The sequence below is a fragment of the Cnephaeus nilssonii genome, assembly GCF_951640355.1.
Source record: "Cnephaeus nilssonii genome assembly, chromosome: 16".
Lineage (NCBI taxonomy): Eukaryota > Metazoa > Chordata > Mammalia > Chiroptera > Vespertilionidae > Cnephaeus > Cnephaeus nilssonii.
This window is the reverse complement of record NC_137087.1, coordinates 13,320,831-13,333,238: the sequence shown is the minus strand read 5'-3', so window position 1 is coordinate 13,333,238 and position 12,408 is coordinate 13,320,831. Positions and strand designations below refer to the sequence as shown.

At 59.2% G+C, this 12,408-nt stretch overlaps 1 protein-coding gene across 3 annotated transcripts in view; it reads left to right on the top strand.

The window, feature by feature from the left end:
• Positions 1-12,408, top strand: part of ZMIZ1 (zinc finger MIZ-type containing 1) — a 222,608-nt gene that overhangs the window by 62,818 nt on the left and 147,382 nt on the right. For all 3 annotated transcript variants that reach the window (XM_079793044.1, XM_079793043.1, XM_079793042.1), the window contains exon 3: positions 1,193-1,281. The gene's annotated coding sequence lies outside the window, so the exon portion shown is untranslated. The remainder of the gene's footprint in view (positions 1-1,192; positions 1,282-12,408) is intronic.

Below are 12,408 nucleotides of genomic sequence, written 5' to 3'. Positions count from 1 at the left end.
TGCTTGCATATGAGCCTAACCAGTGATCACGGACAACAGGGGGAGGAGGGCTTGCGTGTGGGGGGGTTTGGGAAGGGAACGGGGGGAGGGGGTTGATGACAAATATGTGATACCTTAATCAATAAAGTAATTTAAAAAAAAATAACACGGCATGCTCGCTGGCTCGGCCCCTCCCCTCCCGTGGCCTTATTTGCTAACTTTTCTGGGGTCCTGTCTACCAAGCACCCCTCCCATGCCTCTCTCCTTCCACACAGAAGAGGGTCGATAAACAATAGTGAGTCTGCCAGAGCTTGGCCTTCGGAACTCCGGTAACCTGTGAAAAGTTTCTAGAATTAGTGCCCGAAAGAGCGTATATTTTTGTTTCCTTAGTTAAATATTTATTAAGGTGTATTAGAAATATATACCTAGCATATCAAACCAGCTATTTCACGGATATGATTGCTTTGGACAAGACCAGATTGGAGCTTAAAAAAAAAAAAAAGTGACTTGAAGTAAAGATAAATATTAAGTCATCGCTCAGATAGGACTCAGCGAGGACCAAGAGTCACAAAGGCCTGAAGTTCGGGGAACGCAAAATGAGTGATGGCCAGGGCTCTTCTCTGTTTTAAACTCTGGTTCTGAGCTTCCTGTCAGCTGTAAGCAAACCGTGTGGCCCTGCACGCGGGGGAGGCGGGACGCCAGCCGGTTCTGCGGGGAGGTGCACGCACATAAAATGGCTCCGAGTGTGGTCAGAGGTCTGGTGAGCGATTCATAATGAGGAAGGAATTCAGGCAGGGGTCACAGAGTGGCTTTGGAAGTGGCTGCCGGCCGTGTGAGATAATTCCCCGGAGCCAGGCAGGCCCAGCGAGGGAACACTGCGGGGCTCTTAGGCCGCTAAAAATACCCGCCACTTCTCCCGTCCCCCTGCCCGGGCGCACAGGGGGCCGCACAGGGGGGCCACGGCTCTCTGCTTTTCTCACCAGGAAGAAAGAGACAGCACAAAGCCCCTGAGCCCCAGAAGAAGCAAAACAGATATATTGACCACATTTTTAAGACTCCTGCTAGGAGGCGTAGGCTTGGCGTGCGCAGGCTGGGGAGCTGCTTCAGTGGCCCAAGAGGCGCCCAGAGCCAGCGGCGGGAGCAGAGGTGGGAGGCCGTGGGCGGCTGTCTGTCCCTGGCTGCTCACACGTGTCCGTCTCTCTTGTGTCCCCAGGACGAGGAGGAGGCCGTTGGCGTCAGGCCAATGCTGCGAGGGGTGTGAAAAGAGCCGAGGTCCATCACTCCGCTGCCAGACCTAGAAAGGTAACACCAGATCCCCAGCGCCCTGATGCCCAGGCCACTGCACCTTCTCCTGAGACCTGGCCAGGGGCGAGGTGGCCAGACTTTCCCCCAGCCTTTCCTGACCCAGACTGCAGGCTTCTTGCAACTCCTTGTGTGTCCAGCACAAAGTGCTGCTGGGCTTCAGTTTGTCCATCTCTAAAATGGGTCCCCTAATTCTTGAGAACTCTGAATCAGGGGTCCCGGCTCTGGTGGGAGTAGCATGGAGGCCATGAGGTCAGCAGGGCCCCTTGGGGCTTGGGAAGAGGGTTCCTAATGCAGACTTGGCTGAGAGGCATCTCACTGGAGCTGGAGCTGTGGCTGTGGTAGTATTTAAACTCCAAAGGGATTTCTCTGCGTAAGAATTGTTATCGGTATTTTTAGACCACAAGACCAAGGCACAGGGAAGTTAATGGGCTTGCCAAGGGTCCGCAGCCAGCTCTGGCCACATCGGAGCAGCTCTGCTGTATCCCATTTGCCATATCAGCTTCTACACTTTGACTGCACGGCACTGGTCTGGCCTGTCCTCCCCAGAGAAGTCCAGCTGTCGATCTCACGCAACCGCCAGTCTTACCTGTGTGCCTGTGGTGGGCCTGTCCATCCACCCACCGCTTATCCACTCACCTAGCCATCTAGCTATCTCTCCATCCTCCCATCCAACCATCCTTCCATTTACTCCTTCATCTGTCCATCTGCTCATCAACCCATCCACCCACTCTTCTAACCATCCGTTTACTCATTAATTCACTCACCGCTTACACCAGGCCCGGCCCACGCTGAGGGATGGCTTTTGAAGACGATCAGATCCAGCCCTGCCCTGAAAAAGTGCAATCAGCGATGGAGGGGGACACCTGGTCCCAGAGCCAGAGTGTCTGCCTGCACGGGGAGGGGCCGTGTGCCGGCTCTGCAGGCAGGCATTCGGGGAAGGCTTCCCGGGGGAAGAGGCACTGTTCACTTATTCACGCCCCAATGTTTCCTGGGAAAGTCTCTGAGCTGGGAAAAACTGACAAAATTCCCTTTCCTCACGGCGCTTCCATTCTCACGAGCAGAAATGGACAATAAATACTCCGAACGTGGTATATAACATGTCCGGTGATGCTAAATTTCAAGAAGGGAAGTTAACTAAGTAAAGTAACCACGTTTGCAGGTGGAGTAAAGTGATCTTTGACAAAAGATGGTCAAGGGAGGCCTCTGACCAGGTGGCATTGGAACAGAGACCTGAACCCAAGGAGGTGGGGACTGGGGTGCACTTGGGGTGCTCAAGGAATTGGCAGAGAAGTCACGAGGCTGGAGTGAAGTGGAGGGTAGAAGGAGAAGGCAGAGAGAGCCTGGGGACCCCCTCATGTAGATGGGCAAGAGGGGAGCCCGGGGATGGCTGGGAGGCTGCGGGCCACATCCAGGCAGGGGTGGCGGCGGTAGGGGGAGAGGTGGGTGGGAGGCCATTGAAGTCCGAATATAATTTAAAGATCTTGCGGCCGAGCTTGTGGCCGGTGGATTTGAGGTAGAGGATGAGAGAAGAGGGGGAGAGTCGAGGAAGGCCATGGGTGTGAGACTGGAGCCCTGGCAGAGCAGAGACGGTCCGTTTACTCCGCCAGGGCTGACGGCAGGGGCGGCTGAAGGGAGCGAGGAGCTGTGTTTAGACAAGTTACGTTTGCGATGGCTTTGAGGCTTCCAAGTGGAAGGGCTGAGCAGGCCGTCGGATGGATGAGTCTGGGAGGCAGCGTGCGTCCCGACTGGAGGTACAAATGTGGTAGCTGTCGTGTATGGATGCTGTTGCGGGAGGGTGTGGAGCTAGAGCAGACCACAGCCTGAGCCTGTGTCACTGTCACCGGGCACCCAGCCCCCAGAGCGAGGGAAGGAGGGGGGTGGGCAGTAAGCAGACCGGGAAGGTGTAGCCAGGCAGGGAGGAGAACTGAGACAGCGGGCTCGTCATGGATGGGGAAGATTTTGCTGGCAAAGAGGGAAAGGACACCTCAGGCAGACGGAACAGCATTAACGAAGGCTCAGAGGCCTCAATAAAATGAGCCATGTGTGGAGAGAGGTGGTAGAGAGGGAGAAGGGACCAGAGCAGCTTCCACACCTGGCCACACAGGGGCCCAGGCCCATGGGTGTCTGGCTGGGCTGTGGGTTTGCTCATGTGCGGGACCCTCCCTGTCACTCTGGCGGGCATTCCTTGGGCTCAGCCGAACCTCTTGCCCTGAGGTCTGCATACTTGGCGCTTTCTTTTAAGAAGCTTCCCCTCCATCTCCTGACCTCCTCCCTCCGCTCTTGGGCTCTTGGGCCCCTGAGGCCTCCCCTTTGCCTGGAGTGCTTGTCTGAAAACACTGGCTCTAGAGGTGGCTGCCTGCAGGGGGAAGGGCACCCAACACCTCCCTGTTGAATCCCTAAGCACCGTCTGGATCCTTGATCTTAAAAGAAACTAGAAACCTCGTGGACTGTGAGTGCGCGTCAGAGCTGCCTGCTGATGCTCAGCAGTTAGAGCAGCCGAGCGCTCTGCCTTTGGTGGGCAGGTGTGTGCGTTGGGGGTCGGGGGTCGGGGGAAGGCGTCCGCCCTTGTGCGTCTGCTGTGTTTCTCACTTGGCACTCAGCTCTCAGTGGAGAGAGGGGCCCAGCTCGTTCACGGCGCCTGCGAGAGGCCCCTGTCCCTGAACCAGCCTTGAGGATAGGGTGGGCCAGTGCTCAGCGTGGTGCTCCGGGTGGGATGAGCGTGGGAGGAGCATGCACACCACACCGCCGGGGGTTTGCAGGGGCACGGACCAGCCCGACCGCCAGAGGCTGATGGGACTGGGGTGTGGGGGAGGCTTGGGAGACTTCTCCACACTGAGACTAGGAGGGGGAGCCCAGCAGGGACTTTGTGACCCCTGAGTCCCTCAGGGATGTCTGCCTCTGGCTGCTTCGGGGACTGGGTGGGGGAGCTGAGGGAAGCTGCTCGGATGATGCGTGCTCCATGGCAGGCTGCCCCGGTCATCTCATTAGTGTGCCCCTCGGATGCGACAAGTAATCCTGTGCCTTAGACTCACTTTTCTTTAAGCCTGTCCCCACCGATATCTCCCTAAATCCGCCCCCCCCCCCCCCCCGCCTGTGTGACGTTGGGCACGCGTGGACATATCCCCATTGAGCAGATGGGTAAATCAGGGCCGGAGAGGGCGAAGCTGGCATATGCCAGAGCTAATTAGTGGTGGGGGTGGAGCTGTGATGGACTTCTCTGGGGAGGACAGGCCAGACCAGTGCAGTGCAGTGAAAGTGTAGAAGTGTAGGTCTGTCTGAATCCTGAGCACTCTTGCCCGATGCCCTCTGCCATCTCCCCGGCTCTTCTACAATATCCGGCCCTGCAGGCACCTCCACGTAAACCCGCTCTCCAGCTTCCTCCTTTTGTAGGTGAGGAAACAGAGGGCCAGAGACGGTAAGACACTAGGCCATGGCCACACAGCAAGTCAAGGGCAGAACCTACACCAGAATCTGATCTGGTTTACCGTGTCCACCCACCCCCACCCACCCGACCTGGACCCCGCCCGCTTCCTCTTGGAGCACCCACTGCCTTCTGTCCCCCCCTGGCCTTTGGCATTCGCTCAGATTGAAGGCACCAAGTTCCTCATCAGAAGGCTCCATTGTGCCTATTGTTTAAATATAGATTACTAATGAAATGCCTTTTCATTGCCTTCCCCGTGAATAGTTTCCGTGTAAAGTTAATTTGCAGTGTTATGTAAATTCTGTTTAACTTCAATCAAGTTTCTAATTATGTTTTTACCGCAGTAATTCCCATTTGATTTGTCATCTCCTGTTAGGTATTTAATGTTCGGTGGGCGGCTGTGCTTTCTCTCTGTTTCTCCCGTTACCAAGGCCCTCTCCTGCCCTGACCTCCCTCTGCCTGTCTGTCTTTCTCCTTCGCTCCTGCTCGCTCCATCCTCTGGCCCTTCCCTGTGGGTCACCTCCCACCTCCTCCCCTCCCTCCCTTCCTTCCTTCCTTCCTTCCTTCCTTCCTTCCTTCCTTCCTTCCTTCCTTCCTTCCTTCCTTCCTTCCCTTCTTCCTCTCGAGCTGCTCCTTCTTCCCTCTGTTCGCCTCTGTTCTCTCTGGCTTTGCTTTCCCTGCCCCTCTCCTTCCTCCCTCCCTCCTTCCTGCCCTCTTTCCCAGTGCTGTTTCTCCCATCTTCTCTCTCCATTTCTCTGTCACTCCTTCTCTCTTTCACTCTTGCTGTTCTTCCATTTCCGATTTTTCTCCACTATCTCCCACCCCAACCTAGCTTTCTCTCTCTCTCTCTCTCTCTCTCTCTCTCTCTGTTCTTGTTTGTACCCCATGTTCTCCCCTTCCCCACATTTTCTTCTCTTTTATGTCTCCACCTCTTCCTTTTCCATCCTAGAGCCCTTCACAAAGCCACGTGCCAGGGCTGCTCCGAGTGGTGGGACAGGCGGAGGAGGAGGGGCTGGCTGGGTGTGCGTCCCTGGAGAATGAGGGCCTGGCCCTGGGCACCTGCTTAGAGATCTGTGCCCAGCCCTGTCCAGGCGCCGGCCTCTGGTACCCCGGAAACTGGTAGGACACGAACACCAGAGCTGGCCTCTCTGGGTGCAGCTCCTGATCCAACCCTTACCAACCGTGGCTGTCAGGTTGCTGATCCCCCGTCTGTAAATGGGGTGACAACATGACCGCCTCGTAGGGCTGTGGTGAGAACGTAATGAGACAGCATAGGAGAGGGGCTTGGTTCTTATTTGGGTGCTCTGGCCATGCCCCTCACCTCCTCGTGCCCTGCCCAAGGCGCCTCTGCAGCGCGGCTGCTAGGGTCGGGGCCCGGCTTGAGGCCGGGGGGATGGAAGCCACTCAGATGCCCGCCCCCGCCCCCCACAGAGCTGGTGCGTGGTCCACCTGGAACAGGTCTCAGCGCTGCCTGCCAGGAGAGGTGGGTTCCTTCTCCTTTCGGGGGCTCCCCTCAGGGCTGTGTGACAGGCTGCCAGTCTGTGGGGCATCTGAGGCATAGACCCCCCAAAGCTAGAGCAGCCCTCAAGACCCTGGTCTAGGAAACCGTAGCCAGTCACGTGGCCAGACCTTTCCCAAACAGCAGCCCAAAGGCAGCCGTGCTCTGCCAGGTGGACTGGAAGCTCCCTTCTCCACTGTTCTCGTTCCCTGGACGCCCGGGCCCAGGCTGTGGAGTCCCACTGCCAAACCGCTGCTCCGGGTGCAAGGCCTTCCAGGCCTGTCTCTGTCTCCCTCGGGGAAAACCTCGGCTCCCCTCCTGCCCCACATCCGCGTTCTGGGCTCTGGATTCCCCTGCGTGAGAGCCGAGAGCCGCTGGGCCACCACAGTTTCCCAGCAGGCATCTGCCCTCTGGGTGGGGAGGGCGGAAGGAAAACACCAGACCGAGGGCCAGGAGGCTGTGTCCTTCCCTCCACTCCCACTTCTCCCCGCACCCCCCCCCCCCCCCCCCCCCCCGCATTCCCATCCAGCACGTCCCTGGCGCGTCCAGGAAGCAGAAAACAAGTGTTTGGAGAAGGCATTCTTTTGGGTGAGGAAAGGCAGGCCGATCACTTGTCCTTCAGAGACAAGAAACCTGAGCCGGCCCAGTCCCTGCCCTGCTGGGCCACATAACCAACCACCTGACCTGCAGCGAGTGTGCGTGTATGTACGTGCGTGTCTGTGTGTGTGTGTGTGTGTGTGTGTGTGTCCCTGGTCTAGGAAACCTTAGCCAGTCACGTGGCCACTTTCCCTGTTTGTTTAAGTAAGCAGTTCAGGCTGGCTGTAGCCAGGCAGCTAAGACATGGAGCCAGGGGAGGGGGCCACACAGGCGTGGGCGGCGACCTGAAGATCGCGGGGACAGAGGGCAGCCCTGAGCCGGGCATGCAGTTCTTGGGCCTCTGGATTCGGTGTGAGGAGGCCTGGCCTGGGAATGGCCCTGCTCTGATCCCCTGCTCTCCCTGGCTCCCCACCTCCACCTGTCAAGAGAAGGTATTAGACTTGCTGACTACAGAGAATGCTCCCAGCCCCGAAACAGAGAGGGCAGGCACTCTCTGTCCAAGGGGGGCTCAAAGAGGCAGAGCCCTGGCCAGAGAGAGGGGCACATGTGGGCATGGCCACTGTCTGTCGTGTCCCCGGAGTGGCTGCTGAGCCCTGACCCCTCGGCAGGAAAGCCCACGTCAGGCCTTCCCTCATGTATCCAGCAAGCCTCTGCTTAAGTCAACAGATGGAGCACCTACTGTGTGCCAGGACCTGTGCCGGGCTGGGGTGTGGGGTTGTCAGAATCCCATACCCCTGCCATGCTTTCCTCCTGTCGGAGGGGCAGGACCATTTTTCATAGAGCAAAGACCCTGGTCCTAAGGCAGATCGGCCCACCGCTGCCATTCCAGGAGGCGAACCCTAGAGCTGGGTAGGGGTGGCAGGCAAGGGGGAGAGATGTCACTGAGTCCCTTGTAGGCTGAGCAGCTGGGGCTCAGGTCCCAGGGTCCCCTTCCTTCAGAGTGGTAGAGCTGGAGCCAGGCTTCCCAAACAGATAACAGCAGAGCGCAGGGACTTCTGGGGCCTCCCCAAACCCCTCTGGGCAGCAGAGCCTCAGAAGAAATGGCAGATGTCCTTCTGCCTTCCTCCAGGTTTGCCTGGCCTGTATGGTGTGGCTTAGCTGTAAGGGCACAGCGCCCCTCGGGCCTGGTGGAGGAAGAGGCTGTAGTGGCCTTGGGTCCATGCTTCTGAGGGCCCATCCTGTGTCTGTGCATCCCCCTCTCCTTCTTTGACAAACCATTCCTGGCAGCCAAGTCTGTGCCAGACCTGTGCTCCCTGAGACACATGTGCCCTGCCCAGCCCACCTCCAGCAGCATCTCCAGGGCTGCGGGTCCAGGGTAAGGTGACGCCCAGGAGAGGGGCCATCATGGGGTGGGGGTCAGGGTTAGCAGACCCCACAGGATGCCCTGGGTTCTTGGGAAGCTTAGGCATACTTTTCCCCTGGTGGGCTGGTGTTTGAGCACATAGAGCGTGGGAAGACCTGGTCTCGCTTGTGATAGATTTGAGGGTGTCCTACCGGGCTGGGCTCCTGAGCTCAAGGCTGTTCCAGCTGGGACGCTCCCATACAGAAAAGGGATGGAGCTGGTGGCCAGTGGCTGAGCTGGTGACACAGGCCAGCCATCCTGCCACCCATGACGACATGTGGGTTCTGGCCTGGGGTGGCTATAAGCTACTGGGCTAGCGTTCCGGAAGGCCGCCTAGGCCCGAGTGTCCTGGCCTGGCCTCGCATGCCCCCAGGGTCAAGAGGCTCAGTCCTGCACATGGCTGTCTTAGAAACTCTTCCTGGTAACTTGTGCCCTGGCCGCCCAGTGGGGCTGAAGCCTGGCTCTGTGGTCCACCCTGCTCACTTCAGGCCTTCAGCCTCCTGACCGAACCCTTCTCAAGAGTTGCTCCCTCCAGGCAGAAGCTCAGTGGAGTCCGCAGACCGCCCAGCGCCTGTTGGATGGGAGTAGTGTGGGCAGTGTCCTGCGCTGGGCAGCCCCGCCTTCCCGGCATGGCCCCGGGGACTGCTGTGAGTTTGGCTGTCAGCCTTCACGGGGAGGTCCTTGAGGTGCCCCTGGTACAGGCGGGAGCCCGGAACCCCAGCTCTGCCCCTGTCCCGGGGGTGCTCTCAGACAAGACCAGCCCATTCAGCCCCAAACCATCTCCCATCTGCACTCATCCCCAAACTGAGTGACAAGAGGCTTTTGTCCATGGAGGGCCCACAGGCAGCTGGAGGGGTCCCGCTCGTCCTGGCAGTGCTTTCTGAGGCACCTGTTTCCAGAGCAGCCTGAGAGAGACCTGAGCTGCCACGACCTCCTGTAGCCTGTGCCCTAGGAAAGCAGGGGAGGGCCTCTGTTCAAACCGCTCCCTCTCACTGGGCCAGGCCACCAACCTCTCCACTCCAGCATAGCCCCCTAGAGGACAGGTGAGCGCAGCTCCTGAGGCCCAGACCATGGTGGGCCCACAGCACCCTGGGCCAAGCTCCCATCCCACCCAGACGGCTGGCACTTTAAGGACCCAGGCATGCGAAGCTGGGTGGGATGAAGGGGTCTTGCTCTGAGGGTTTGATGTCACCTTGTCCCTAGTGTGGGGGCTGTGCTGCCCGGCTGGGAGGCCACCCCTCTGCAGGAACTGCCACACAGCTGCTCATCTCTGACCACTAGGAAGTCCTGCCCTGGAGGCCTGAAATGGGTCCCACTTCCCCTTCTCCCCTTGTCCTAGTCCCTTCGGCACGGCCCCAAAATGACCCTGCCCCTCTGCCCAGAGTTGGGGGAGCAGTGATCCGACTGCTCGGGGCGGGCAGGGGGCTGATCCTGCTCAGCTGTGCCTGAAGTTGTGAGTTACTAGGAAAACACCCCAGTGGTACTTCTGCCAAGGCCTCCTGCTAGAAAACAAATCGCTGGAGGTCGAGATCAGAGGTCAGAGGCCACCGAACAGGCCAGGGCGGCCTGCCCACTCCTGCTCCAGAAAACTTTGGCACTTCTGAGGAGGCTCCACGGGGCCCTCCCTGCCTCCCAGGCTGGGTGGGACCTATGGGACAGGAAGCCAGGGCGGGCCTGGAGGATGGGACTCAGGGTGAACTGGGTCTGAGCCAGGGATGAGGCGAAACCCAATGCTGGCCTGGCCCCAGGGCCACAGCCACACAGGTCACTGGGCCTCAGTAAGTGGCCACCGCCCCCACAACAGGAAACCCTGCCCAGGCACCCCCCGTCCCACCCCATGTTCCCAAGGGTGGCGCTTCTACTATTTCCCGTGGGAGCTGCTGCCAGGAATCATGCCCTCTTGAGAGAGGAAGCGGGACCTCAGCTCTGGGCTGCCCTGCCCCTGACCTGTTCTGACCCCCTCCCGCTGGTGGAAGCTCTGGGCCCACACCCATTCCTCACCCCACACATGCTGATGACTTATCTTCTCCCAGACAGCCAGGCACCTTTATGGGCCTGGAGAGAGAAGCTCTAAGTGGGGCTAGGCCTGGGAGCCCAGAGAACGGGGTTTGGGGTCTAGGATCTACCACAGCTCACTGGTCCCTTGAGCAAGTCACTCAACCCCTCTGGCCTCATCTGTAGAAAGAAAAGCCAGAGAAAGGAGCTCTGCCCAGCTGCGAGCATCCCATGGACAAAGGGTTGGGGGAGGGTGAATTTTGTATCCTTTAAGGGCAACCACGTTGGGATTAACTGCCCAGACTCCTGTCACGCATCCCAGCCAAGGGCGCTTTGTCCATGATGACCCCCAAGCAGGGAGAGAGACATGGGTGCCTGCCGGTGTCTCCGTGGCAGACAGGGTGATGCTGGCATGGCCCCTCTCTGGGTCATTCCATCGCTGACAACACGGGCAAAGCTGGGCACCTCTGCCCAGGAAGGAGCCCTCCTTTTTCCCTCCCCCGGAGCTGGAGGTGGGGCGTGGGAGATCCCTCTGCTGCCATTAGGCATGTGGGCCAGGTTAGCAGGCCTGAGGCTGGGGCTGGAGAGAGCAGTGCTAAGGGACAGCTCCCGCCACCCTCCCCCTCCCTCCAGTAGGTGCTCTGAGGCCTTTGGGTTTTCCTTTGGATGTGGTGTTGAGCCTAAGGTGCAGGGAGGAACAGGCCAAACGCTAAGACAGCACCCCATGGAGGGGCTGCTCTCGTACTTTCCTTACAGAAGTTCATGGTCATCACAGCGACTCCGGGAGGTCACTCCTCCTGTTTCCCACAGACTAGGAAACTGAGACACAGAGAGGTGAATCGACCTGCCCAGGATGGTTGCACTGGGCTTTGCACTGGGCAGCTGGCCCCAGAGTCAGTGCCCTTGGCCCCCACAACTGTGCAGCATGTCTGATCCATGACACCTCCCCCTGGGCAGCCCCCAGCCCAAACCCAGCTTAGTGTCAGCTGGGGCTAACGCCCAGGATTAGCTGTTTTCTCAAGGGGGCCGAAGGGAGAGTCAGGACACCAAGGTGAGTAGACCCAAGTCGCCATGACTTTGGATGGTTAACACAGACTTAGCGCCACCCTGAGCTCGCGGGCCAGCCGAAAGCTTGTCAGCGACAGGGACACCATAGGTCCCAACAACCCAAGTTCCTCCCAGTGGGTGGTGACAGCTCAGCCGCAGTCTGCATCTGCCTTTCAGAGCCAGTGTCGTAAGGATCTGTGAGGAGTCCTGGAGACCTGGGAACAGGGTCTGGACCCCTGTGGCTCCTGGTGGGTGTTAATTTCTTTCCCAGGGTGTCAGTCCACACGGGCCAGGGCATTCCAGGCCTCGGGTACAGAGGCCGAGACACAGACGTGTAGGGGAAGGTTATAGGGCCTTGAATATGAGGCTGAAGAGTAAGAGCTGAACCTTGTAGACAGTGGGAGCCATGGAAGGTTCTTGGACGGAGGGGGAATGCATTCTCAGGGAGAGGAACTGGCGGTGGGAAAGCCTGGCATGCTCATCCAGGTGTGGGGAATCACGTGGCTACGGAAGTCGGCCCAGGTGGGCGTCAGGCCTCAGTTTTCCTCCTGTAGACGCGAGGTCCACAGGGCGGGGGCTAGCGCAGGCTGGGAGAATGCGGTGCTGCAGGGAGGGGCAGGGGTCAGCACCAGTGCCGCTTCCTCTGCGTGTCCCAGCGTTGTCCTCCCCGCCCCCAGCTCGGGGTAGTCTGGGTTTCCCACCCAGCCCTGGGTGGGGCCCCACTGCTTCTTCCTCCCTCTGTGGCTTTCTGGTCCGAAATGGGAGGTGACTGGTGGCTGCAGTGGGCTGTGGGGTAGAAGCCAGGGTGGGGACGCTGGCGGTGGGTGGAGTCACAGGATGGGTGGCCGTGAGTCAGGAACGGCTGGGCCTGTGTGTCATCTGGCTGCGCACTGTTCTAGCTTCCCTGCGCCTGTCTGCCTCAGCCCTCCCGCCCACACCTGCACCGTGGGCGGCTGGCTGCAGGGATGGTGCACTGTTGCTATGAGCTGAAAGCCCACGATGGAGAAGTCGGGGGACTGAACTTCAGATCACAGGCTCCCCCTCCCCAACGTGCAGGGAGACCTGGGGAGTGTCCCCTCCCTCTCCGAACCAGTTTCCCCATTGCGGAGTAAGGGTGGGGCTGGCCAGGGGTTCTCAGCCCCTGCCCACCTGGGAGCCAGAACAGCTTAGAAAGACAGCCCACCCACACCAATTAAATCAGACCCTGGGGGCGGGGCCTGCAGC